The following is a 14,290-nucleotide window of genomic DNA, read 5'->3' as shown; positions in this document are numbered from 1 at the left end:
AGATGAGTAATTTCCTCTAGTTGTCAGCACAGCCTTACAGCAAATACAAGATATTTTTATTAGAAGTTTCTGTTGGATTTCTTTTCACACCATTTTCCATAAGACTAGCATGGTAATTTTGAAATCCAGTTTGCTCAGGTATATGGTTTTCATGTCACGACAATGATGTTTATCAGAACATTTTACTCAGCTTTCAAAGTTCTGACTGGTTTCAGAAAACAAACAAGCCATTATTATTTCAATTCTTTCACCTTACTCAAAACCTTAATCATATTTGACTCCTCCCTCTCCTTGCATCTTCCCCCATCCCTCAAAGCCAATCAATTCCCAAATCTTGTCAGCTTTTCTTTTTTTCCAGTTTGAAATGTCTTCTTTTCTATCCTGATTCACAGCCTAGTTCAGGACCTCATCAATGGTTATGTTTTGTGAAATAAACACTTTATATACTCTATGTCTCTTCTGTCAATCACCTGTCACCATAATCCTCTGAACTGTAAAGATGATACAAATAGGGAGTCTCACTAGAAAAACTGCCACATGTTTTTTTACTTACAAGGACAGGCATAGGGCATTTGTCAAAATTATAAGACAACTAGCCTAGAAATAAATACAAAGAAAAGAGTTTTCAGTGCCATAGGTCATGACAGAAAACAAACTGCATGGCTAGGTTGCATTTAACCCGAACCACTTATTTACAGAATTTGCAACTGAGCAATTGAAAAAGAGAAGATCAAGATGGCAGGCAAAAAATGACTAACTTCAGGGATCAGAAAGAATCCTTTAATCATCTCTCTCTTCTTTTTTAGACTTAACTGCATGAATTTCTTTATGTGAAAGTCTTTGATTGGATTCTGAATATCAGACATTTGATATGCAGGCACCAGGATATAACTTCTGAAGTTTCTGCCACTGAGATTTTATGAGCTTCACCAAAATTAGTAAATATTATTAGATATTAATTAATGGGCAACTAGCAACTTTTCCAGGTCCCATTCTAGAACACCACATTATTACTTTTCAATTTTTTGTTTGGAACCATAAATGTAAACCTCCTTATGAGCACCTGTTAGATCTAAGGACTAAAAGACACAGGAGGCTGACAAGTGACTCTGATACAATGAACTTTTAAAACAGTCCAGACATCCTGTGTGCCCCAGATACCTCCTCCCTAGCCTATAAGAGCAAGTTAAATATTCAAGGCAGTTGACCACAATTTGAATTTTCCCTGTCCCCAAACAATAGATGGTTTGATCTTTCCTTGACAAGGCTCTAAACCCAAGAATTCTCCACTGCCAACCTTGATTCTCATCTCTGGACCTTCTAGACTTTGTATTGGTAGATGATCTTTCCTGTTTGGGGACCTTGACTTTATACAGTGAATTGTTGTTTGTTTTTCTCTTTTGCCTCTAGAAAAAAAGTTTCTGCTCCAGAGCCAGCCCAAATAACTCAGTCTTCCCCACATCTTTTTTTTTTTTTTTTTTTTGCCACTTTAAGCCCATATTTACAATTCTTAATCACTCCCTAAAAACCCAAGTAAAGAGACACCCTACCATAGAAAGAAAAGTTTGTCGGGAGCACGTTGGATTTTAATCATTACCTATTTGCTTGATAATTGCCAAGTGAGAAGAAGCCAGGAGGGAAAGCTGGAAATCTGTCTGGTACTATTAACTATTTCGATGGTATGAATAAAGCCTTGGGAAGCTTATTTATCAAATTCCCCGATGACTCTATTCCAGATGATCTAACATGAAAGGTGACATACATTCAAAATAAATGGCTGTCTAAGAATAATAGGTATAGGGGCTATTTTTATTTCTTTGCCTGGATTTTTAATATTTTCTGTATTATTTTTAATAAGAAAAATTATTTTAAAATTTGCAAAAAGGGTCAGACAGGTTTGAATATTGAGCTAAACACAAGATGATATTCAAAAGAAAGATAAAAAGTACATTTGTGTTTTATTTTTAAAAATCTGTTATAAAACTACAAAATGGTGGAGACATACCTTGTCAGCTGTGAAGAACAGACTTATCAGCTGTCCGTATGTGGGAAAAAATCTGGATCTTAAAGGGGCACAAGCTGACTTGATAACCACAGAAAATTACTGATCACAGGCTGAATTAACAGAAATATAGTGTCCAAATAAAAGGAATAAGGCTGTTAATGAAAGGAGCACTCAAATACTTCTATGCTAAGACATATTTGAATATGAATATAGTCTGAACTTCATTCAGGATAAGAAAATTTCAAATTAAGCTTACTTCAAAATATATTTCACCTTTCAGATGACCAAGATCAAAGAGTCTGATATCATAATGTATCAGTGAGGGAATGGTGGAGACACTCATATATTTTTTATGAGTTTAAATTTGTAATACTTTTAGAGATAACAATTTGGCATCTTTCAAATTTATAAAATATATCCACGCATTGTGGTGAACTGTGCTGGTATTCTAATTATTTGCTTGTCCTTCCTATGCGGAAAGAAATGTACATCCATATCCTACTGATGGCTGGCTTGACCACATGACCTTCTCTGGACACTGAACTGTAAGTAGAAGTGACAGGTACTATTTTCAAGCAGAAGCTTTAAGAACTATCATATAGTTAACCATGTCCTCTTTTCCTTCTACCAAAAACCTAGTTTGCCCTGGAAAGGGATTGCTCCTTTAGCCTAGGTCCTAGAATGAGGATGATGTAGAAAAGAGACAAAGAATCTTGCAATAGAGATGTAACATAAGTGAGAGATTAGCTTTTATTTTTGTAAGCTACTAAGAATTTGACACCATTTGCTATTATGACATAATTTAGTCTGAACTAACTGATACAGTACTTTACTCAGTGGTTCTACTTCTTGGAATTTATTCTATACCTATACTCATGAGTGTATAAAATGATAGGTAGGTAGGTAATCTGTTGCTGTTATTATGCTAATAAATGATTAAGAACCTAAATGTTCATCAACAGGGAAATGTCTAAATAAAATATTATGCAATCATACAAAAATACTATGAAGCTGAAAAAAAAGGATGAGGAAATTTTTATTAATAATATGGTCTGATCTCACTGTATATTTACAGTTATGTAATTAAGAAGGCAAAAGGAAAACAGACTATCTCTGAAAGGAGATATGACTTGACTCTGTTTAGGAAAACTGGATGACAGATGAATAAGTTTGGAAGGCTTTTTTTAAAATTGCATCCTCTTTCGTACATTTTTAATTTTGAATGTTTGTGAATGTATTATATATTCAAAAGAAAAATAAAATAGTAAGTAATGAAAAAGAGGATGCAGTAGTTGAATAGGTCATATCTGGATTCTGGAATCCTAATCTCTCCAATAATTCTATACTATAATCAATCCTGTCTCTTTCCCTTTGTTTAACCTTTCCGTTGAAGCTGCTAAATAGCTCTAATCATTTTTTTATGTCCAAGCTCAATTCCATGACATTATACAGCTTTGTCTTACCAGTGTAGCCTTCTAAATTATAGTAAACGTGGTGCCCTGCCTAGAACTACCGGGTTGGTGCACCCATGTTGAGCAGCTACTATGAGTGTTGACTGGTAATGACTCATCCACATATTTCTCTGGAGAATTATCTTTGGCCAACAGGAGCCATCTAACCCTGGGACTCCTGGGAGGTTACATCACCCTTCCCAGTGGAGGCCCTCAGCCAGAACTGACTGATAAGGGTAAAAAAATGCTCAGCTCTTATGCATCAAGATGGAACAACTTTGTGATGCCATTTGTGCTCCAGAGTTACACATGGAATCAAGTGCTAAAATCGCATATTAATTTAGCGTCTTCTCCTGCTGTATCCTAATTACTTCCTCATAGGTTTCTCCTGATAACTTTCATTGGGATGGCCCATAAGACACTATATTTAACAAGATAATAAGAAAGACACTGTGTGTGTGTGTGTGTGTATAGATATCTGCATCATGCAGAAGGTCAGTGGTGGCTATCCTTTGTACGTTGGGCCTTATGAGAGGTCATGCTATTACAGATCTAAGTTTCTTAGCAGTGTTGCGAATGATAGAGTCTTGAAGTAGCAGAGAACAGGTAAGAGTATTTAATCATCAAAAGTCAAGTTAAGTATAATTACTGTAAAGGGCAGTTTGGTCATCATGGCAGCCAGGAGGACCTGATTTAACAAAATCTATTAAAAATGGCTAATATAACATACTGTTATAGGAGGAAGGCAGATGCATAGCCAACAAAGGTATTGCTTAATATATAACCAAAAGATGTTAAGACCAGATGAGCTGTCATACTCCTTACTGATTTTCCATATCTGATTCAGGGCTTAGATTAAAATCCATTGATTGAACAAGGGACCCATTTCCCATGAGGAAGCACCTTACAACATCATAGAACAAATATACAGCACCGAGTCCCAAGTCCTTCCATAAATAATATATGCCACTTACTTGAGTGACCATATACTAAATATAAGGTAATGCCCAGCCATTCTGAGGGCCTATTCAAATCATCTATTTTATACTGAATGAGTTGTCATTGTATACTTTTCTGAGGAATTGAATTATTTCATCTAAGGTGTCAAATTTATGTAGGTAGGATTTTTTGTAGTGTACTTTTATTTTCCTTTGATGTCTGCAGGGTCTATGGTAATATCCCGTTTTACTCCTGATATGGGTAATTTACGTCTTCTCTCTTTTTTTCTTTACCAGTCTTGCTAAAGGTTTGTCATTTTCTTTTGTGATCTTTACAAAGAACTAGCTCTTTGTTTGTTGGTTTTTTTACTATTTTTTCTCTTTGCAATTTCATTTATTTCTGCTCTTATTTTTAATATTTCCTGTCTTCTGCTTATTTGGGGTTTATTTTGCTCTTCTCTTCTAGGATCTTGACATGGGAGCTTAGATTATTGACTTGAGGTTTTTCTCTTCTTTCTAATGTATGCATTTCATGCTAGAAATTTCCTTCTCAGCACTGTTTTAGTTATGTCCTATAAATTTTTCATGTTGTATTTTCATTTTCATTCAGTTCAATGTATTATTTTGTTTCTTCCTTAAGATTTCCTCTTTGACCCATGGGTTATTTAGAAGTGTGTTATTTAGTTTCCAAGTGTTTGGAAATTTTCCTGTTATCTTTCTGTTACTGATTTTCAGCTTGATTCCATTGTGGTCAGAGAACACACTCTATGATTTCAATTCTCTTACATTTTTTTGATATTTCTTTTATGGGCCATGATAAGGTTTATCTTGGTATATTCTCCATAAGCACTTGAAAATAACATGCATTGTAATCTTTTTGGATAAAGAGTTCCATAAATGTCAATTAGATCCTGTTTGATGGTAGTGTTGAGTTCTGTATCTTTGCTCGTTTCCTCTCTAGTTGTTTCATTAACTGTTGAGAGAGGGGTATTGAAGTCTCCAACTATAATTGTGGATTTGTTTATTTCTCTTTGCAACTCTACCAGCTTAGCTTCATGTATTTTATAGCTCTTTGGTTTAACGCAGATACATTGAGGACTGCAATGTGTTCTTTTATAAAATATCCTACTCTGTCTCTCATAATCTTCTTTGCTCTGAAGTCTACTTTACTTAATAATAATATCACTTTGTTTTAATTTACCATCCATTTACTTTCAACCTGTCTGTATCATTATATTGGAAATGAATTTTCCATAGAAAGCATATAGTTGGATCATGTTTTAAAATCCCCTCTGCAAATCTTTGTTTTTTAATTGGTGTATTTAGACCATTTACATTCAATGTAATTATTAATATGCTGGGGCTTAACTCTGCTATTTTATATTTTGTGTTTTCTCTGGTTTTTGTTTCTCTGTTTTTCTTCCCCGATCTTCCTGTGTGACAGCTGAATATATTTTAAATTTTTATTTTTATTTATTAATAACGTTTTTCAGAGTAACTCTTTGTATAGCTTTTTTAGTGCTTGTTGTAGGTATTATGTTTTTTATATATATAACTTACTACAGTTTACTGGTGTTGTGATTTTTTGCCAATTCTAGTAAAGTATAGAAATCTTAATTCCATTTGTGTTCTCTCAGTCTCCCTCATTATAATACACTTGTCTTAAATATTTATATACTTTTAGTAATAATTATAACATTAGGGTTACAATTTTTGCTTTAATCATCTATTATAATCTAGAAAACTGAAGAGGAGAACAGCCTATTGTATTTACCCACATTTTTGCTTCCAGTGTTCTTTTTTATCTAACGTTCAGAAGTTTCTTCTTTTATTGTTTCCATTCTGTTTAGAAAACTTCCTTTAGCTATTCTTTTAGTGTAGTCTGTTGGTGACATATTCCCTCAGTTTTCTTTCATCTGAGAGATAACCCCTTTATTCCACACGGATATTTTCACCATATATAGGATTATGGCATTCTTTTCTTTCAGCACCTGAAAAATATGTTGACAATTCCTTCTAGCCTCCATGGTATGTGATAAGAGATCTGACTTCATTTAATTTGAATTTGTTTTCCATTTAGGTATGGTGTTGTTTCCCTCTGGCTGCTTTCACAATTTTTGTCTTTAATTTTCAGAAGGTTAATTAGGACACGTCTTGAAAAGAGGATCTTCAAGATGGCAGAGGAGTAAGACGTGGACATCACCTTCCTCCTCACAAATACATCTACATGTGGAACAACTCCTACAGAACACCTACTGAATGCTGGCAGAAGACCTCAGACTTACAAAAAGGCAAGAAACTCCCCATGTACCTGGGTAGGGCAAAAGAAAAAAGAAAAAACAGAGACAAAAGAATAGGGACAGAACCTACACCTCTGGGATGGAGCTGTGAAGGAGGAAAAGTTTCCACACACTAGGAAGCCCCTTCACTGGCAGAGAGGGGAAGGTTTGGAGCCACGGAGGAGAGTGCAGCAACAGGGATACAGAGGGCAAAGCAGAGAGATTCCCACACAGAGGATCAGTGCCAACCAGCACTCACCAGCCTGAGAGGCTTGTCTGCTAACGCACCAGGGAAGGTGGGGGCTGGGAGCTAAGGCTCGGGCTTCAGAGGTCAGATCCCAGGGAGAGGACTGGGGTTGGCTGCGTGAACACAGCCTGAAGGGGGATAGTGCACCACAGCTAGCCGGGAGGGAGTCCGGGAAAAGCTCTGAACCTGCCTAAGAGGCAAGAGACCATTGTTCCTGGGTGCGTGAGGAGAGGAGATTCAGAGCACCACCTAAATGAGCTTCAGAGACAGGCGCCAGCTGCAGCTATCAGCGTGGACCCCAGAGACGGGCATGAAATGCTAAGTCTGCTGCTGCAGCCACCAAGAAGCCTGTGTGCAAGCACAGGTCACTATCCACACCTGCCCTCCTGGGAGCCGGTGCAGCCTGCCACTGCCAGGGTCCCGTGATCCAGGGACAACTTCCCTGGGAGAACACATGGCACGCCCCAGGTTGTTGCAACATCACGCTGGCCTCTGCCTCCACAGGCTCGCCCCACATTCCGTACCTCCCCCTGGCCTGAGTGAGCCAGAGACTCCTAAGCAGCCGCTGCTTTAACCCCGTCCTGTCTGGGCAAAGAACAGATGCCAGAGGGTGACCTACATGCAGGGGCGGGGCCAAATCTGAAGCTGAATCCCAGGAGCTATGCAAACAAAGAAGAGAAAGGGAAATTTCTCTGTGCAGCCTCAGGAGCAGTGGATTAAATGCTCACAATTAACTTGATGTACCCTGCATTGTGGAATACCTGAATAGACAATGAATCATCCCAAAACTGAGGCAGTGGACTTTGGGAGCGACTAGAGACTTGGGGTTTGCTGTATGTGACTGACTAATTTCTGATTTTTATGTTTATCTTCTTTTAGTTCTTAGTGCTTGTTGTCACTGGTGCATTTGTTTAATGGTTTGGTTTCTCTCTTCTCTTTTTTTTGTATTACTTTTTAAATTTTTTTATTTTAATAATTAAAAATTTTTTTTATTTTAATAACTTTATTTATTTTATTTTATTTTTCTTTCTTTCTTTTTTTTCCTCCTTTTCTTCTGAGCTCTGTGGCTGACCGGCTCTTGGTGCTCTGGCCGGGTGTCAGGCCTGAGCCTCTGAGGTGGGAGAGATGAGTTCAGGACATTGGACCAGAGACTTCCCAGCCCCATGTAATAACAGTTGGCAAGAGCTCTCCCAGAGATCTCTGTCTCAACGATAAGACCCAGCTCTACTCAATGACCAGCAAGCTCCAGTGCTGGACACCCCATGCCAAACAACTAGCAAGACAGAAACACAACCCCATCCATTAGTAGAGAGGCTGCCAAAAATCATAATAAGTTCACAGGCACCCCAAAACATACCACTGGATGTGGTCTTGCCCACTAGAAAGACAAGATCCAGCCTCATCCACCAGAACACAGGCACCAGTCCCCTCCACCAGGAAGCCTACACAACCCACTGAACCAACCTCACCCAATGGGGGAAGACACCAAAAACAACAGGAACCACGAACCTGCAGCCTGCAAAAAGAAGACCCTAAATGCAGTAAGTTAAGCAAAATGAGAAGACAAAGAAATATGCAGTAGATGAAGGAGCAAAGTAAAAACCCACCAGACCAAACAAATGAAGAGGAAAAAGGCAATCTACCTGAAAAAGAATTCAGAGTAATGATAGTAAAGATGATCCAAAATCTTGGAAACAGAATGGAGAAAATATAAGAAAAGTTTAACAAGGTCCTAGAAGAACTAAAGAGCAAACAATGATGAACAACACAATAAATGAAGTTAAAAATTCTCTAGAAGGAATCAATAGCAGAATAACTGAGGCAGAAGAACGGATAAGTGACCTGGAAGATAAAATAGTGGAAATAACTACCACAGAGCAGAATAAAGAAAAAAGAATGAAAAGAATTGAGGACAAGTCTCAGAGACCTCTGGGACAACATGTAACTCACCAACATTCGAGTTATGGGGGGCCCAGAAGAAAAAGAGAAAGAAAAAAAGGGACTGAGAAAATACTTGAAGAGATTATACTTGAAAACTTCCCTAATATGGCAAAGGAAATAGTCAAGTCCAAGAAGTGCGGAGAGTCTGATACAGGATAAATGCAAGGAGAAACATGACAAGACATGTATTAATCAAACTATCAAAAATTAAATATAAAGAAAAAATATTAAAAGCAGCAAGGGAAAAGCAACAAATAACATACAAGGGAATCCCAATAAGGTTAACAGCTGATCTTTCAGCAGAAACTCTACAAGCCAGAAGGGAGTGGCAGGACATACTTAGAGTGACAAAAGGGAAAAAACTACAAACAAGATTACTCTACCCAGCAAGGATCTCACTCAGATTTGACAGAGAAATTAAAACCTTTACAGACAAGAAAAAGCTAAGAGAATTCAGCACCACCAAACCAGCTCTACAACAAATGTTAAAGGAAATTCTCTAGGCAGGAAACACAAGAGAAGGAAAAGACCTACAATAAAAAATCCAAAACAATTAAAATGGTAATAGGAACATAGATATCGATAATTACCTTAAATGTAAATGGATTAAATGCTCCAACCAAAAGACACAGACTGGATGAATGGACACAAAAACAAGACCTGTATATATGCTCTCTACAAGAGACTCACTTCAGACCTAGGGACACATACAGATTGAAAGTGAGGGGATGGAAAAAGGTATTCCATGCAAATGGAAATCAAAAGAAAGTTGGAGTAGCAATTCTCATATCAGACAAAATAGACATTAAAGACTATTACAAGAGACAAAGAAGGACACTACATAATGATCAAGGGATCAATCCAAGAAGAATATATAACAACTGTAAATACTTATGCTGTCAACATAGGAGCACCTCAATACATAAGGCAAATGCTAACAGCCATAAAAGGGGAAATGGACAGTAACACAATAGTAGGGGACTTTAAAACCCAACTTTCACCAATGGACACATCAATCAAACTGAAAATAAATAAGGAAAAAAAAAGCTTTAAATGACACGTTAAACAAGATGAACTTAGTTGATATTTATAGGACATTTCATTCAAAAACAACAAAATACACTTTCTTCTCAAGTGCTCATGGAACATTCTCCAGGATAGATCATATCTTGGGTCACAAATCAAGCCTTGGTAAAGTTAACAAAATGAAATCGGATCAAGTATCTTTTCAAACCACAATGCTATGAGACTAGATACCAATTACAGGAAAAAATGTTTAAAAAATATAAATACATGGAGACTAAACAACACACTACTAAATAACCAAGAGATCACTGAAGAAATCAAAGAGGAAAACAAAAAATACCTGGAAATAAATGACAATAAATACACTACGAACCAAAGCCTATGGGACACAGCAAAAGGAGTTCTAAGAGGGAAGTTTATAGCAATACAATCCTACCTCAAGAAACAAGAAACATCTCAAATAAACAACCTAACCTTACACCTAAAGCAATTAGAGAAAGAAGAAAAAAAACCTCCAAGGTTAGCAGAAGGAAAGAAATCATAAAGATCAGATCAGAAATAAATGAAAAAGAAATGAAGGAAACAATAGCAAAGATCAATAAAACTAAAAGCTGGTTCTTTGAGAAGATAAACAAAATTGATAAACCATTAGCCAGACTCATCAAGAAAAAAAGGGAGAAGACTCAAATCAATAGAATTAGAAATGAAATAGGAGAAGTAACAACTGACACTGCACAAATACAAAGGATCATGAGAGATTACTACAAGCAGCTCTATGAAAATAAAATGGACAACCTGGAACAAATGGAAAAATTCTTAGAAAAGCACAACCTTCCAAGACTGAACCAGGAAGAAATAGAAAATATAAACAGACCAATCACAAGCACTGAAATTGAAACTGTGATTAAAAATCTTCCAACAAACAAAAGCCCAGGACGAGATGGCTTCACAGGCGAATTCTATCAAACATTTAGAGAAGAGCTAACACCTATCCTTCTCAAACTCTTCCAAAATATAGCAGAGGGAAGACACTCCCAAACTCATTCTACGAGGCCACCATCACCCTGATACCAAAACCAGACAAAGATGTCAAAAGAAAAGAAAACTACAGGCCAATATCACTGATGAACATACATGCGAAAATCCTCAACGAAACACTAGTAAACAGAATCCAAAGCACATTAAAAGGACCATACACCATGATCAAGTGGGGTTTATCCCAGGAATGCAAGGAACTTCAATATATGCAAATCAATCAACGTGATACACCATATTAACAAATTGAAGATGAAAAACCATATGATCATGTCAACAGATTCAGAAAAAGCTTTTGACAAAATTCAACACACATTTATGATAAAAACCCTCCAGAAAGTAGGCATAGAGGGAACTTACCTCAAATAATAAGTGCCATATATGACAAACCCACAGCTAACATCATTTTCAATGGTGCAAAAATGACCATTTCCTCTAAGATCAGGAACAAGACAAAGTTGCCCACTCTCACCACTATTATTCAACATACTTTTGGAAGTTTTAGCCACAGCAATCAGAGAAGAAAAAAAAAATAAAAGGAATACAAATCAGAAAAGAAGTAAAACTGTCACTGTTTGCAGATGACATGATACTATACATAGAGAATCCTAAAGATGCTACCAGAAAACTACTAGAGCTAATCAATGATTTTGGTAAAGTAGCAGGATACAAAATTAATGCACAGAATTCTCTTGCATTCCTATACACTAACAATAAAAATTCTGAGAGAGAAATTAAGGAAACACTCCCATTTACCACTGCAACAAAAAGAATAAAATACCTAGGAATAAACCTACCTAGGGAGACAAAAGACCTGTATGCAGAAAACTATAAGACACTGATGAAAGAAATTAAAGATGATACCAACAGATGGAGAGATATACCATGTTCCTGGATTGGAAGAATCAATATTGTGAAAATGACTCTACTACCCAAAGCACTCTACAGATTCAATGCAATCCCTATCAAATAACCAGTGGCATTTTTCACAGAACTAGAACAAAAAATCTTAAAATTTGTATGGAGACACAAAAGACCCCAAATAGCCACAGCAGTCTTGAGGGGAAAAAAAGGAGCTGGAGGAATCAGACTCCCTGACTTCTGACTATAATACAAAGCTACAGTAATTAAGACAGTATGGTACTGGCACAAAAACGGAAATATAGATCAATGGAACAAGATAGAAAGCCCAGAGATAATCCCATGCACCTATGGTCAACTAATCTATGACAAAGGAGAACACAATGGAGAAAAGACAGTCTGTTCAATAAGTGGTGCTGGGAAAACTGAACAGCTACATGGAAAAGAATGAATTTAGAACACTCCCTAACACCATACACAAAATAAACTCAAAATGGATTAAAGACCTAAATGTAAGGCCGGACACTATAAAACTCTTAGAGGAAAACATAGGCAGAACACTCTATGACATAAATCACAGCAAGATCCTTTTTGACCCACCTCCTAGAGAAATGGAAATAAAAACAGAAATAAACAAATGGGAGCTATAAAGCTTAAAAGCTTTTGCACAGCAAAGGAAACCATAAACAAGACGAAAAGACAACCCTCAGAATGGGAGAAAATATTTGCAAACGAATCAATGGACAAAGGATTAATCTCCAAAATATATACACAGCACATGCAGCTCAATATTAAAGCAGCAAACACCCCAATCCAAAAATGGGCAGAAGACCTAAATAGACATTTCTCCAAAGAAGACATACAGATGGCCAAGAAGCACATGAAAATCTGCTCAACATCACTAATTATTAGAGAAATTCAAATCAAAACTACAATGAGGTATCACCTCACTCCAGTTAGAATGGGCATCATCAGAAAATCTACAAACAACAAATGCTGGAGAGGGTGTGGAGAAAAGGGAACCCTCTTGCACTGTTGGTGGGAAAGTAAATTGATACAGTCACTATGGAGAACAGTATGGAGGTTCCTTAAAAAACTAAAAATAGAATTACCATATGATCCAGCAATCCCACTACTGGGCATATACCCAGTGAAAACCGTAATTCAAAAAGAGACATGCACCGCAATGTTCATTGTGGCACTATGTACAATAGCCAGGTCATGGAAGCAACCGAAGTGTCCATTGACAGACGGATGGATAAAGAAGAGCTGGTACATATATACAATGGAATATTACTCAGCCATAAAAAGGAACGAAATTGAGTCATTTGTTGAGATGTGGATGGATCCAGAGACTGTCACACAGAGTGAAGTAAGTCAGAAAGAGAAAAGCAAATACCGTATCCTAACACATATATATGGATTCTAAAAAAAAAAAAAAATGTTTCTGAAGAACCTAGTGGCAGGACAGGAATAAAGATGCAGATGTAGAGAATGGACTTGAGGACATGGGGAGGGGAAAGGGTAAGCTGGGATGAAATGAGAGAGTGGCATGGACATATATACACTACCAAATGTAAAATAGATAGCTAGTGGGAAGCAGCCTCATAGCACAGGGAGATCAGCTCGGTACTTTGTGACCACCTAGAGGGGTGGGATAGGGAGGGTGGGAGGGAGACACAAGAGCAAGGGGATATGGGGATATATGTATACATGTAGCTGATTCGCTTTGTTATACAGCAGAAACTAACACAACAATGTAAAGCAGTTATACTCCAATAAAGATGTTAAAAAAAAAAAAAAAAAAAGAAAACCTTTGTGGAAATAAAAACACTATTTGCTGAAAATAAAAAATTATGACATGTCTTAGTATGAATAGCCTTGAGATTTTCCTATTTGGCGTTTACTCAGCATGTTAAATCTGTATGTTTATATCTCTTGTCAAGTTTTCAGCCATTATTTCTTCGAGTACTTTTCCAGCCCCACCTTTTTTCTCCTCTGTTTTCAGGACTCTAATAACACAAATGTTCAATCATTTATTATGATCCCACAGGTCACTTAGAAGCTTCCCCCCACCCACTTTATTTTCTTTCTGTTGTTCAGATTTCAGACTGAGTAATTTCTATTGCTGTATATTCTAATTCACTGATTCTTTTGTCTGCCCCTCCATCCTGCCATTGAGCCCTTCTACTGTGTATTTTGCTTGTCTTTTCAGTCCTAAAATTTCCATTTTGTTATTTTGATTTCTTATATGTCTTCATTAAAACTTTCTATTACTCTGCTATTTTCCATCTTTTGATTTGTTTCAAGCATGCTCATAATTGCTGATTAAAGCACTTTTACTGTGGCCGATATTGAAATCTTTGTCAGATTATTCTAACATCTGTTATCTTTGTGTTGCCATGCACTGATTATCTTTTTTCAGTCAGTTTCAGAACTTTCTCGTTTTGATATGATTGATTTTTTTATTGAAATGTGGAAATTTCATTGAAACTTTTAAATTATCA

The sequence above is a fragment of the Eschrichtius robustus genome, chromosome 6 (genome assembly GCF_028021215.1).
Source record: "Eschrichtius robustus isolate mEscRob2 chromosome 6, mEscRob2.pri, whole genome shotgun sequence".
Lineage (NCBI taxonomy): Eukaryota > Metazoa > Chordata > Mammalia > Artiodactyla > Eschrichtiidae > Eschrichtius > Eschrichtius robustus.
This window is presented reverse-complemented; position numbering follows the sequence as displayed.